Below are 14,270 nucleotides of genomic sequence, written 5' to 3'. Positions count from 1 at the left end.
TCCGAGAGGAATTAAAAGAGTAGTTTTTTCTTTCAAAAAAAAAAACAAAACAAAACAAAACAAAACAAAAAAACAAAAAACATTTTAATCTCATTCATAAACTTTTGTATTTTTTTTAATTCATTGAAAAATGAAATTCTTTTGAAAATATTTAGAATAAATTTGATATTGTTATCTTCCTATACAAAATATTTACTTACAATCATCAATTCAAAATGCATTGACAATAATAAATTAGTTTCTCTGAGAAAAGGTGGTGTTTTCTAATCATCATGACGTTTTCACACTATTTCACAATACCATATTCCATATGATGATGAATAGAGCATTAGAGCATAGAGCATTTAATTAGACACAAATTTATTGTAATGTTTTATACCAAGACTAAAACAACGAATAATGTATGTGTTTATTACCTCCGAATGATGTAGTCGTTGTCTCATTAAGTGATGAATTTGCTGAACCTGAAGTTTAAAAATGGACGCCTGAATTACTTGAAATATCAGTTATAGAACGATTAAAATATTTGCAAATGAAAAAGATGCTTAACTGTATCTTTGAAGGATAAAATAAGTTATTGAGAAATATTGAAAAACTAGTATTTTTTGTCTTTTAAAAATCCATTTCAATCTATTTTTCAATTTCTTAAGATCAAAACGGTTATGGGGAGGAATTGAAAAACTTGTATTAATTTTGTAAAAAAAAAAAATCAATTTCAATCTCATTCATAAACATTTTTAATGATCTTTTTATTTCATTGAATAATGAAATTCATTTGAAAACATAAAGAATAAATTTTATAGGGTTTGCATGTTCCTTTACAAAATATCCACTTACAGTTATCAATTCAAACTACACTGACAATAAGAAATTGGTTTCTCTGAGAAAAAAAATAGTTCAAGATATGGTACACCGATTTTTTCGGGGGAGGGGGGGGGGGGGGGAGAGGTGTGTTTTGTTTGTTTTTTTAAATACAGAAACGCCAGTTTGTTTTCAGTCTTTAACAATTTTTCACAGATGGTCTTTTCTAATCATCATTGCTTTTTCACACTATTTCACAATACCAATTTCAATATAATGATGAATATAGCAGTTTATTTATTTAGACAAAAATTTATTGTAATGTTTTATACCAAAACTAAAACAACGAATAATGTATGTGTTTATTACCTCCGGATGATGTAGTCGTTGTCTCATTAATTGATGAATTTCCTGAACCTGAAGTTTGAGAGTGGAGGCCTGAATTACTTGAAATATCAGTTGCGAACGATTGTGATATTTGCAAATGAAAAATTTGCTATCAGTTTTTAAATAAAAGGTCACTGAGTCCGAGAGGAATTAAAAGAGTAGTTTTTTCTTTCAAAAAAAAAACAAAACAAAACAAAACAAAAAAAAAAACAAAACATTTTAATCTCATTCATAAACTTTTGTATTTTTTTTAATTCATTGAATAATGAAATTCTTTTGAAAATATTTAGAATAAATTTGATATTGTTATCTTCCTATACAAAATATTTACTTACAATCATCAATTCAAAATGCATTGACAATAATAAATTAGTTTCTCTGAGAAAAGGTGGTGTTTTCTAATCATCATGACGTTTTCACACTATTTCACAATACCATATTCCATATGATGATGAATAGAGCATTAGAGCATAGAGCATTTAATTAGACACAAATTTATTGTAATGTTTTATACCAAGACTAAAACAACGAATAATGTATGTGTTTATTACCTCCGGATGATGTAGTCGTTGTCTCATTAAGTGATGAATTTGCTGAACCTGAAGTTTAAAAATGGACGCCTGAATTACTTGAAATATCAGTTTACGAACGATTATGATATTTGCAAATGACAAAGATGCTTAACTGTATCTTTGAAGGATAAAATAAGTTATTGAGAAATATTGAAAAACTAGTATTTTTTGTCTTTTAAAAAATCCATTTCAATCTATTTTTCAATTTCTTAAGATCAAAACGGTTATGGGGAGGAATTGAAAAACTTGTATTAATTTTGTAAAAAAAAAAAAAAATCAATTTCAATCTCATTCATAAACATTTTTAATGATCTTTTTATTTCATTGAATAATGTAATTCATTTGAAAACATAAAGAATAAATTTTATAGGGTTTGCATGTTCCTTTACAAAATATTCACTTACAGTTATCAATTCAAACTACACTGACAATAAGAAATTGGTTTCTCTGAGAAAAAAAATAGTTCAAGATATGGTACACCGATTTTTTCGGGGGGAGGGGGGGAGGGGGAGAGGTGTGTTTTGTTTGTTTTTTCAAATACAGAAACGCCAGTTTGTTTTCAGTCTTTAACAATTTTTCACAGATGGTCTTTTCTAATCATCATTGCTTTTTCGCACTATTTCACAATACCAATTTCAATATAATGATGAATATAGCAGTTTCTTTATTTAGACAAAAATTTATTGTAATGTTTGATACCAAAACTAAAACAACGAATAATGCATGTTTTATTACCTCCTGATAATGTGGTCGTTGTCTCAATAATTGATGAATTTCCTGAACCTGAAGTTTGAGAGTAGACACCTGAATTACTTGAAATATCAGTTGCGAACGATTGTGATATTTGCAAATGAAAAATTTGTTATCAGTTTTTAAATAAAAGGTCACTGAGTCCGAGAGGAATTAGAAGAGTAGTTTTTTCTTTCAAAAAAAACAAAACAAAACAAAACAAAACAACAAAAAAAACCAAAACATTTTAATCTCATTCATAAACTTTTGTATTTTTTTTAATTCATTGAATAATGAAATTCTTTTGAAAATATTTAGAATAAATTTGATATTGTTATCTTCCTATACAAAATATTTACTTACAATCATCAATTCAAAATGCATTGACAATAATAAATTAGTTTCTCTGAGAAAAGGTGGTGTTTTCTAATCATCATGACGTTTTCACACTATTTCACAATACCATATTCCATATGATGATGAATAGAGCATTAGAGCATAGAGCATTTAATTAGACACAAATTTATTGTAATGTTTTATACCAAAACTAAAACAACGAATAATGTATGTGTTTATTACCTCCGGATGATGTAGTCGTTGTCTCATTAAGTGATGAATTTGCTGAACCTTAAATTTAAAAATGGACGCCTGAATTACTTGAAATATCAGTTATAGAACGATTAAAATATTTGCAAATGACAAAGATGCTTAACTGTATCTTTGAAGGATAAAATAAGTTATTGAGAAATATTGAAAAACTAGTATTTTTTGTCTTTTAAAAATCCATTTCAATCTATTTTTCAATTTCTTAAGATCAAAACGGTTATGGGGAGGAATTGAAAAACTTGTATTAATTTTGTAAAAAAAAAAATCAATTTCAATCTCATTCATAAACATTTTTAATGATCTTTTTATTTCATTGAATAATGAAATTCATTTGAAAACATAAAGAATAAATTTTATAGGGTTTGCATGTTCCTTTACAAAATATTCACTTACAGTTATCAATTCAAACTACACTGACAATAAGAAATTGGTTTCTCTGAGAAAAAAAATAGTTCAAGATATGGTACACCGATTTTTTCGGGTGGAGGGGGGGAGGGGGAGAGGTGTGTTTTGTTTGTTTTTTTAAATACAGAAACGCCAGTTTGTTTTCAGTCTTTAACAATTTTTCACAGATGGTCTTTTCTAATCATCATTGCTTTTTCACACTATTTCACAATACCAATTTCAATATAATGATGAATATAGCAGTTTCTTTATTTAGACAAAAAATTATTGTAATGTTTGATACCAAAACTAAAACAACGAATAATGTATGTTTTATTACCTCCTGATAATGTGGTCGTTGTCTCAATAATTGATGAATTTCCTGAACCTGAAGTTTGAGAGTAGACACCTGAATTACTTGAAATATCAGTTGCGAACGATTGTGATATTTGCAAATGAAAAATTTGCTATCAGTTTTTAAATAAAAGGTCACTGAGTCCGAGAGGAATTAGAAGAGTAGTTTTTTCTTTCAAAAAAAAAAACAAAACAAAACAAAAAAAAAAAAAAAAAAAAAAAACAATTTAATCTCATTAATAAACTTTTGTATTTTTTTTTTAATTCATTGAAAAATGAAATTCTTTTGAAAATATTTCGAATAAATTTGATATTGTTATCTTCCTATACAAAATATTTACTTACAATCATCAATTCAAAATGCATTGACAATAATAAATTAGTTTCTCTGAGAAAAGGTGGTGTTTTCTAATCATCATGACGTTTTCACACTATTTCACAATACCATATTCCATATGATGATGAATAGAGCATTAGAGCATAGAGCATTTAATTAGACACAAATTTATTGTAATGTTTGATACCAAAACTAAAACAACGAATAATGTATGTGTTTATTACCTCCGAATGATGTAGTCGTTGTCTCATTAAGTGATGAATTTGCTGAACCTGAAGTTTAAAAATGGACGCCTGAATTACTTGAAATAACAGTTTATGAACGATTATGATATTTGCAAATGAAGAAGATGATATCTTTTCAAGATAAAAACGGTTTTTGAGAGGAATTAAAAGAAGAGTATTTGTAAAAAAAAATCGATTTCAATCTAATTCATAAACATTTGTATTGTTATTTTTTTTTAATTCATCGAATAATAAAAACTCACTTCAAAATATTTAGAATACGAGGGGCGTTCAATACATAATGTCATTAGCTCGATGACATACAACATAGTAGTCATATGACATAAAGCTTGACTTTCTCTCATTATTGAATCTTTAATGAATTGATAACAGTTTGTGTGACCACTTTTCATTGCATTATTTCATCGTGGGGAGCTGGAAAACAAGGTCTATTCGAGACACTGCATTAAGATGAATGGTCAAGAATCAGTAAACTAGAGTAAAATTAAACGCTTCATTAAAGCAGCTGTAAAACTTGTTAATATCTCAAAAATATTTGAACTGAAATATGTGAAATTTACATCAGCCAATGCCTGTTTAGTAGACAAATGAACATGTAGATTTTAATAATTAAAAATTATATAATGGGCATCAAAAATGGGTACCGTCCTTGGCAACAATGACTTACAACAACCGATGTAAATTTGCGAAATTTCAACTAATTGTGACTGATTATGAATTAATGACTGTAAGACACATAGCAAAATTGATAAAAACCATTTTGGGGATAGTTCATACTGTTTTAAAGAAACATTTTACAGTAAAAAAGTTTAATACTCAAAGGTAAACCTATATTTTGAAAAATGAGTGAAAACGACAGCGTGTAGGAATCTCCAAAAAATTATTTTAAAAAATCAAAAAATGTACATATCCACGTTTGTATGAAATTCTAACAGATAATTAAACTTGAATCCATTTTGCTTGAAGCCCTCAGAACAAATTTACAATAAGATGCACTTGACAAAACTGGAAAGGCCTAAGAAGAGCAAAGAATTGCAATGAGCATAAAACAGTTTATAGGCATTTTCTTAAATATTAGCGGTCTTATATTGTTCAAATTCATATTCGATGAGGAAGTTCAATTTCTGGAGGAGTCTAGAAAACAATTTTTTGCAAAAAAATGAAAGGTTTAAGAGAGGAAGGAAACAGAATGAGAAATTCACTACATTAAATGTCTTCATGACGGCGTCCAAACCCAAAGGCCATGAAAAGTAAAGGAGTTTTCGGGATAAACAGAAAGTTAATGTATTGTCACACCTACAAAATTTGCCAGATCTTTCAACCTTTGACTTGTTTCATTTCCCAAACTTAGAAAAACGTCTATTAGAAAGAAAAAACAAGTACTGCAAATCAAAGAATCTGCCATATTCCAGTATACGAAGGCTCATACTCAAAAATGTGTTCGAAAAACAATTAGAAATTGAGTGAAAAAATTACGGATATGCGTTTTAATTGAAGAGAATATTTTAGTTAAATCATTAAGACTAAGTTATCGAAAAGCGTTTTTTGTTTCTTTCAGAGCCCCAATGACACTATTTATTGAACGCCCCTCGTATTTGATATGGTTTGCATCTTCCTTTTCAAAATATTCATTTACATAGATCAATTCAAAGTGCACTGACAATAATAATTTGGTTTCTCTGAGAAAAAAAATGATTCAAGATATGGTACAACGTATTGTGGGGGAGAGGTTTGTTTTGTTGTTTTAAATACAGAAACGCCAGTTTGTTTTCAGTCTTTAACAAGTTTTAACACGCGTTTTCTAATCATCATAACTTTTTCACACTGTTTCACAAAACCATTTTCTACATAATAATGAATGTAGCATTTTTGTTTTTTGGACAAAAAAATTAGTATCTTTAAAACCAAGACTAAAGCAAAGAAAAATGTAGGTTTTATTACCTCCGGATGATGTGGTTGTTGTCTCATTAAGTGATGAACTCGCTGAACCTTAAATTTAAAAATGCACGCCTGAATTACTTGAAATATCAGTTTACGAACGAGTAAAATATTTGCAAATGACAAAGATCCTATCTTTGTAGAATAAAAAACAGTTATGGAGAGGATTGAAAAACTGGTTTTTGATGAAAAAAAAAACATTTCAATCTCATTCATGAACATTTTAATGATCTTTCTAATTCATAGAATAAGGAACTACATTTGAAAACATTTAGAATAAATCTGATATGATTTGCATCTTCCTTTTCAAAATATTTACTTACAGTTATCAATTCAAAGTGAATTGACAATAATAATAGATTTCTTTGAGAAAAAATAATTGAAGATATGAACAGTGGGACGGACAACTTCGGAATGGACATTTTTCCGAACTTGCGCACCCTTTTCCTTTAAAGCTATCATCTTAGGGTTTTTTTTAAATGGTGGGGTTTTTATAATCAAATTGATTTATGAAAAAAAAAATTCAACATTTTCTGCTAGTTTTTGAGATATTTGAGTTCAAAAACAAAAATCCCATGGGGAAACATGAACTTAAAAATACCCCACAAAAAACCCCACAAAAACCCCATGGGGTTTATTTTTCACCCCATGGGGTTAAATAACCCATATTATTTTTCGTGGGGTTTTTTAACCCACGTCTCACTAAAAATAAAATGTGGGGTTTATTATCCCATAATTTTTATGTGGGGTAAAAAAAACCCATATTATTTCTCTTAATGCTTGTAATTATCAAGTGAGAATTATAAAATAAATATTGTTTGGAGTTGCAACATAAATTAAGTACAATACATGTACATTTTTATCAACTTTGTAACAATTTAATTAATTAATTTTTTTTTCAAATTCATTGATATACAGTACCTGGCCATAAGTGAGTCATAATTTTATTTTTACACTATATATTTCATTGAAAAACCTATTTTCATAAAAACTTGTTGTGAAGTCAATTTTAGCTCAATTTTCATGATTTTTTCACTGAAACATGCAGAATTATTCAAATTTTCTTATCTTAAATGATAAACAAAATGATACTTAAACTATTGAGAATAAATCATAAAATATTGTCATGACAAAATTTTCTAACCTCAAATTACTATGATTTCTTAACAAATTGAAGTCTTAAAATTTTTGTTTTGCACTTGACCTGTGATTAAACAATTTTGAAATAATGTGAAGAAACTACAACAAATTCTGCATTTTATGGTGTTTTAGACATTAAAAAGAAACAATAAATGACACTGCAAGAATATTTTAGAAAAATGTGTTTCCTAATGAAATATATAGTGGAAAAATAAAATTATGACTCACTTATGGCCAAGTACTGTACATTTATCACTGCATATGTAAATTAGACATGGCATAAGCATGATAAGAAGGGAATTAAATTGTATTTTTTTGACTGACCCGTAAGTGAAAAAGTAAACAAATACGGATTAAAAGTTTGAAAGTTAATCTAATATTCCAAGTGGGGGAGAGAAATGAATATAAAAAAAGACATTGGAGTGGACCGGCAATTTCATCAGAAAAACAATGTAAAAAATAACGTGACTTTGTTTACGCTAGCGTAGCTCACAGGTTATTGTTTTCACTATTTTACTGATAAAACTGCCGACTCCTCAGTCCTGTGACCTGTTATTGAACACTGTTGATCGTGAATCACATAGTAATGATAGTTGTTCTACTTACATGGAGTTTAGTTTGAGCTCTGCTGTTTGTAGCATAATGGACTTGATTCAAACAAAGACAAAAACTTCTCTACTTTTCAAAGAATGTTTTTGAAATTGATTGAAGGAGACCAAATCAAATCATGACTTGTGATACTTCTAATTCCTCATTTTGGCACCATTGTCACCCACATCTTTTTCTTTCCCTATGTATAAGTCGTACTCTAAGAAACATATGGGTGACTCTGACAAATAGCGTAAAATTCAAAGACTAAACTGTTATATTTATCCGGAATTTGTTTTTCAGCTACACTGACAAAAGTTAAGTATATTATACTTATAGATGTTTATGCCCACTGGCCCTGATTTGGGAATAAATCCCATTGTATTCCATTCTAAATAATCTGTAAATGCAGTAGCTTCTCAATCCTAAACCAGAAAAATGCTTTCTTTAAAGTGATTAAAAGAACCAGTTCGTCTTCTTTCATGCAATATAACACTTTTATAGCTTTTTCAAAGGAATTAATAAATTTAAATCATAAAAAAAGAGATGAAAGAAGACGAACTGGTAGCGTTTCGAAGGTGTTATGGAATAAAAATACCACACCAAGCAAATTTACATGAAATAAAATGAAAGAAAAGACCTATAGCCCTCAAGGTTTCACTGGTCAGCATTATCAAGGACTAATAAATTCATTCAATACGCATACAGGTACGGACTGACTATATAAAATCTAATATTTATTTTTGAATATAAATTATGTCTATAAGGCAGCTATAAAGCTCCTCCGTTTTCGATAATTTATTTAAATTTTTAAAACTTATAGCTTTGAGTAGAAAACAGTCTCTCCTTTCCTTAAATGTTTCAAAAAAATATATATAAACAAATACTTTGATAAAGTTTGAATTACAAAATACAAGAAATTTATAATTTATCATTTTAGATTAAGAAAGACCATACTTTTACAAGAAAAATAAAACCAATACTTGCCAAATTTCATTGAAATATGAAAAAGTTATGGCCAGTTAAGAGAACACACTAGTACGACTGACTGAATATGACATGATGATGGATTCTCCCCATGTAAATTTCAGTTCTTTTACAACTTATCATGTAAGATTTAGAAAGTTTATGCCATTGCAAGAAAAATAAAACCAATACTTGCCAAATTTCATTGAAATATGAAAAAGTTATGGCCAGTTAAGAGAACACACTAGTACGACTGACTGAATATGACATGATGATGGATTCTCCCCATGTAAATTTCAGTTCTTTTACAACTTATCATGTAAGATTTAGAAAGTTTATATATGCCATATTGCAAGAAAAATAAAACCAGTACTTGCCAAATTTCATTGAAATATGAAAAAGTTATGGCCAGTTAAGAGAACACACTAGTAAGACTGACTGTGTATTACATGATGATGGATTCTCCCTATATAAATTTATTTCCTCTTTCAGTTCTTTTACAATTTATCATTTTAGATTAAGAAAGACCATACTTTTACAAGAAAAATAAGTCCATACTTGCCAAATTTCATTGAAAAATAAGAAAGTTATGGCCAGTTAAGAGAACACACTAGTACGACTGACTGAATATGACATGATGATGGATTCTCCCCATGTAAATTTCAGTTCTTTTACAACTTATCATGTAAGATTTAGAAAGTTTATGCCATTGCAAGAAAAATAAAACCAATACTTGCCAAATTTCATTGAAATATGAAAAAGTTATGGCCAGTTAAGAGAACACACTAGTACGACTGACTGTGTATTGCATGATGATGGATTCTCCCTATATAAATTTATGTTCTCTTTTAGTTTTACAATTTAATCACTTAGGATTAAGAAAGATCATACTTTTACAAGAAAAATAAAACCATACTTGCCAAATTTCATTGAAATATGAAAAAGTTATGGCCAGTTAAGAGAACACACTAGTACAACTGACTGTGTATTACATGATGATGGATTCTCCCTATATAAATTTATGTTCTCTTTTAGTTTTACAATTTAATCACTTAGGCCAGCATTTTTTTATTTTTAGGTTTACAAACCCGCCGCTCAGGTTTTTGAATTTTCAGAAAAAAAATAAAATTGAGAAAAACATATTTTTTTCTTTCCGATGTCAAATTTGAGTCGGGATCGAGATTTCAAATTTACGAACTCGTACTTCCGGTTTTAAATGAACATGGCGGGTAATGAGGGAAATTTGTGTCAAGTCCATACCAGCACTAAAGATTAGTTTAATGTAAATATTTATCGATAGGAGTGCCATTCAAAACGTTTCACCCGTTCAGAGAACAATAAAATGCTGACGACTTTGTTGCAAAGTGACATGTTGGTGAGATAATTATGTATGCGTAATTGCGTATATTCAAAAGTAACTGTCTTTAATTGTAAATTATTTTCCTCCCACAGGTTTAAAACTGCCCATGGTAGCTATTGTCAGAGACATTGTTTAGGTTTCTGTCATAACTTACAGTCTTAGCATCATTCTTCAGAAAAGGGTCGCTTATGCATGAGATGTAATGAATAAAACTATGGGAGAAGTTAAGTCCATTTGAGGAAGAAATAAACAATAGCCTAAAGAAATAAAATATTTTAACTATTTAAAAACAAGAATATACAAATATATACAGGCATGTAGTATTGTTTTTGGCAGCCAGAAAAATTATTTTACACTTAATTGAAAAAAATTCCACCCTACTCCTCAATACTCATTGGGAATACTCCCTGTCTGTTTTATGAAAGGAATTATTACTTTTATAGGTCTCGAGTATATTAATATTTTAGAAATAATTTCTACCTAACACACATTGAAAACAAAAATGAAGATATATAAAAAGAGATTTAAAAAATTGATTTTTTTTTTAAAAATCTGTATTTTGTCCAATATCAAAAGATTTATATCACTGCCCCCAACTAGTAGATGATGAAATAAACAATTAAAGGTTGTATTTTCCCCTTTGTAACCCTTATGTGTCCAGTGGCAAGAAGCCTGTTAGGAGAGCATTAAAAAAGAAGCAAAAATTAATGTAGAAAAGTCAATAATGTATCCAAAATATAATTTTATTTTTTTTTTTATTTCCTCCTCCTATGGGACTTTTTCATTCTGATGTTCGTAAACCTAAAAATAAAAAAATGCTGGCCTTAGGATTAAGAAAGACCATACTTTTACAAGAAAAATAAAACCATACTTGCCAAATTTCATTGAAATATGAAACAGTTATGGCTAGTTAAGAGAACACACTAGTACGATTGACTATTTATATAACATGATGATGGATTCTTCCTATGTAAATTTATGTCCTCTTTCAGTTTTACAATTTATCATTTTAGATTAAGAAAGACCATACTTTTACAAGAAAAATAAATCCATACTTGCCAAATTTCATTGAAAAATACGAAATTTATGGCCAGTTAAGAGAACACACTAGTACGAATGACTGAGTATAACATGATGATGGATTCTCCCTATGTAAATTTAAGTCCTCTTACAATTTATAATTTTAAGTCTCAACTCTGTTTTAAGTTGTTATAATCTGCACCAGTAAGAACATTTTAATAGAAAAGGTCATATGTTATATGTAGGCATTCACAAATTAATTTGGTAAAATTAAAAAGAAATGTTGGAAAAGTATTCCATGAAGATACATTACATTTTTAAATCTGTTTAATAAGAAATATATGAAGAAGTTGAGTAATACTTGTATGAATTCTTATTTATGAAAATAAGTTGCAAATGATTTTGAATGAGCAAACCATTGTATTGTTTATTACCAAGAACCATACAGTTCATAGGTTTAACGTATATACATAAATCAGTTGTACAGTATATGTATAACATTTCAATGTCATTCGAACATTATGAAGCCTTACATCAGAGACATAAATAACAGTTATTATGTCTCTGCTTACATCCAAGTATTTGGAAATTTATCAATATGTCAATGACCGTTTTCCATGGCAATAACACAATAATTATCAATTAGTAAAATTACAAAAAAAAAGTAAATTTTTCATTTTTTTTTTTTTTTTCTTTTTTTTTTTTTTGGATTTTCATCAATGAACACTTTGAAATGTGCTTTTTACTAGGAAAACTTAAAAAAAAAATTTAGAGTAGCTAGTTACTCTGAAACCAGCTATGTATACACAAAGGGATATAGTAAACAGGAAATGGTTCGTGTAATGATCAGTCTGTGTGGAAATGAATTCTTGAATATATGTATATACCGGGTATATCATCATATAGACTGAAACTCTGAAAGGTGTGAGAACATTCCTTTGGGCAAAATTCTCCAATATATTTTCAAAGGTGTGAAATAGGGATAATTCACTGATTTCAATTTAATTGATCTTTTACAAATTTATACAGATTTTCAGAATTAATGAATTGAAAATCAATCTGCAATTCATCCCTTTTATGACAACACTAATCAAAGGGTTTTAATTAAGACTGTTTTTCATGATTCAATACTCCAATTAAAATCATCATAATTTAATAATTAGGTACTCAGTGGTCATTAAATAATACATGGCTTCCTCTCTCTCTCTCTCTCTCTCTCTCTCTCTCTCTCTCTCTCTCTCTCTCTCTCTCTCTCTCTCTCTCTCTCTCTCTCTCTCTCTCCTCTGTATAAAATTATTGCACTTGCAGTTATTTTTTTTTATTTTTTCATTTTTTATTATTCCCCCCCCCCACAAAATTTCAATTTTAGTTGTTGACAAGATAAGTGGAATAAAAAAAAAAACATGCAGAGAGAGAGAGAGGGGGGGGGGTGTAAAACAATTTAACAACAAATTCTGTTAGTTGTATATCAACACTTGAGGGGAAGTTTGGAATAGGTTAAGCATGTTAAGTATAAAGCATTCTGAAATAATCAGGCCTTTGATTTTTTTTTTTTTTTTTGGGGGGGGGGGGTTGTTACCAAATAACGATGAAATGTATAAGGAATATTGTTTAAGGTTTCCGTTAACACTCTATAATTGGTGTTGATGTACATGGTTAAGGTTGTGCAGTTCTTTAGATTTAAATATATATGTAGTAAAAATCACTTAAATACGTGTAAGATGGCTGCATCCCTCTACATAATTAACCTGACTACAGTATTTCAGCAAATCGCGACTGTTTTCTTTTGTCTTGTTAACTTGCAATATATAGTAAGGCACGTGTTCATGTCATGCAGTTGTGTGAAATTAATTGTAAATGTGAACATATGCTTTATATCTTATACATGTACCAATTTTTGTTTCGATTATTATCTTTAAGTTGATAGACTGTAGACAGAAGTGTAACATGAAAATAACAATAATTGCCCTTCAAACTGTAAAGTTTCTTTCATTGTTTATATACCAAGTGTTCTCCGGAGACAGCTTTTGATACTTTTGAAGAATTTAAATCAAGATTCTAGAAATTGTCGTTTTTCTTTATTAAACTTTCAAAATAAAATGTTACTGTCAAAACTATTGTTAAATGAAAAATACACTAGCTTTTATTGTTTAGATAGGAAAATAATTTCAGGTTAATGAAATGACCATATGTATTTCAAATCTTTATCTTCGATCTTAGAAAGGGACGTAACTCTGTAAAGCGGATCGTATAATACTTATATTGTCCTCAGTAGTAAGAAGACTAGATTAGTAGATAGGATATGAGACATTTTGAAAGGAAGAATTAAAACTATTATTTTATTAATCATTAATTTATTGATTAATACAGCCTTTAATTTTTTCGTAAACGTTACAAAAGATATTGACCATGATGACATCGAAACGCTAAATAGGTTTGGACGGAACCATTCATATTTTTGCGCAGGGGTGTATTAAAATAAACGGAACGTGAATTTGTTTCTTATTTTTAATCCGAGTTGGATTCAACGGAAATTTCCTCAACCTTGTTGGTTTTATCTATTTTCATAATCTTATACATTATGTTTGAATAATAATAATACAGCAACTAGAGTCTGGAGTTAAACCTACCCACCCCCTTTTGCTAACTTCCGAGAAACCAATATCTACACACCCCAGATCTACATAATCCAGTTCCGTTTTACTCCTGAACAAACTAACATTTTTAATGCTGAACAAACTGACACTTTTAATAAATAACTTTACATGTCCAGAGTTTGAAAACCCGATAGAAAAAAAGATGTGAAATATGATTAAATTCCATCAAAATCAGATCCTAACAAG

At 28.8% G+C, this 14,270-nt stretch overlaps 1 long non-coding RNA gene across 1 annotated transcript in view; it reads right to left on the bottom strand.

Annotated features, from left to right (window-relative positions):
- Positions 1-1,737: 1,737 nt before the first annotated feature.
- LOC134241893 (uncharacterized) overlaps positions 1,738-14,270 on the bottom strand; it is a 38,115-nt gene continuing 25,582 nt past the window's right edge. The window contains exons 2-5 of the long non-coding RNA XR_009986752.1: positions 3,820-3,867; positions 3,069-3,116; positions 2,496-2,543; positions 1,738-1,787 (exon numbers count right to left, since the gene is read on the bottom strand). This is a non-coding gene — a long non-coding RNA (uncharacterized LOC134241893). The remainder of the gene's footprint in view (positions 1,788-2,495; positions 2,544-3,068; positions 3,117-3,819; positions 3,868-14,270) is intronic.

This window comes from Saccostrea cucullata, unplaced genomic scaffold (genome assembly GCF_032062105.1).
Source record: "Saccostrea cucullata isolate Sc308-1 unplaced genomic scaffold, CSIRO_AGI_Scuc_v1 ctg2774, whole genome shotgun sequence".
NCBI lineage: Eukaryota > Metazoa > Mollusca > Bivalvia > Ostreida > Ostreidae > Saccostrea > Saccostrea cuccullata.
Note: the sequence above shows the minus strand (reverse complement) of the source record. Positions and strands in the feature narration are given on the sequence as shown.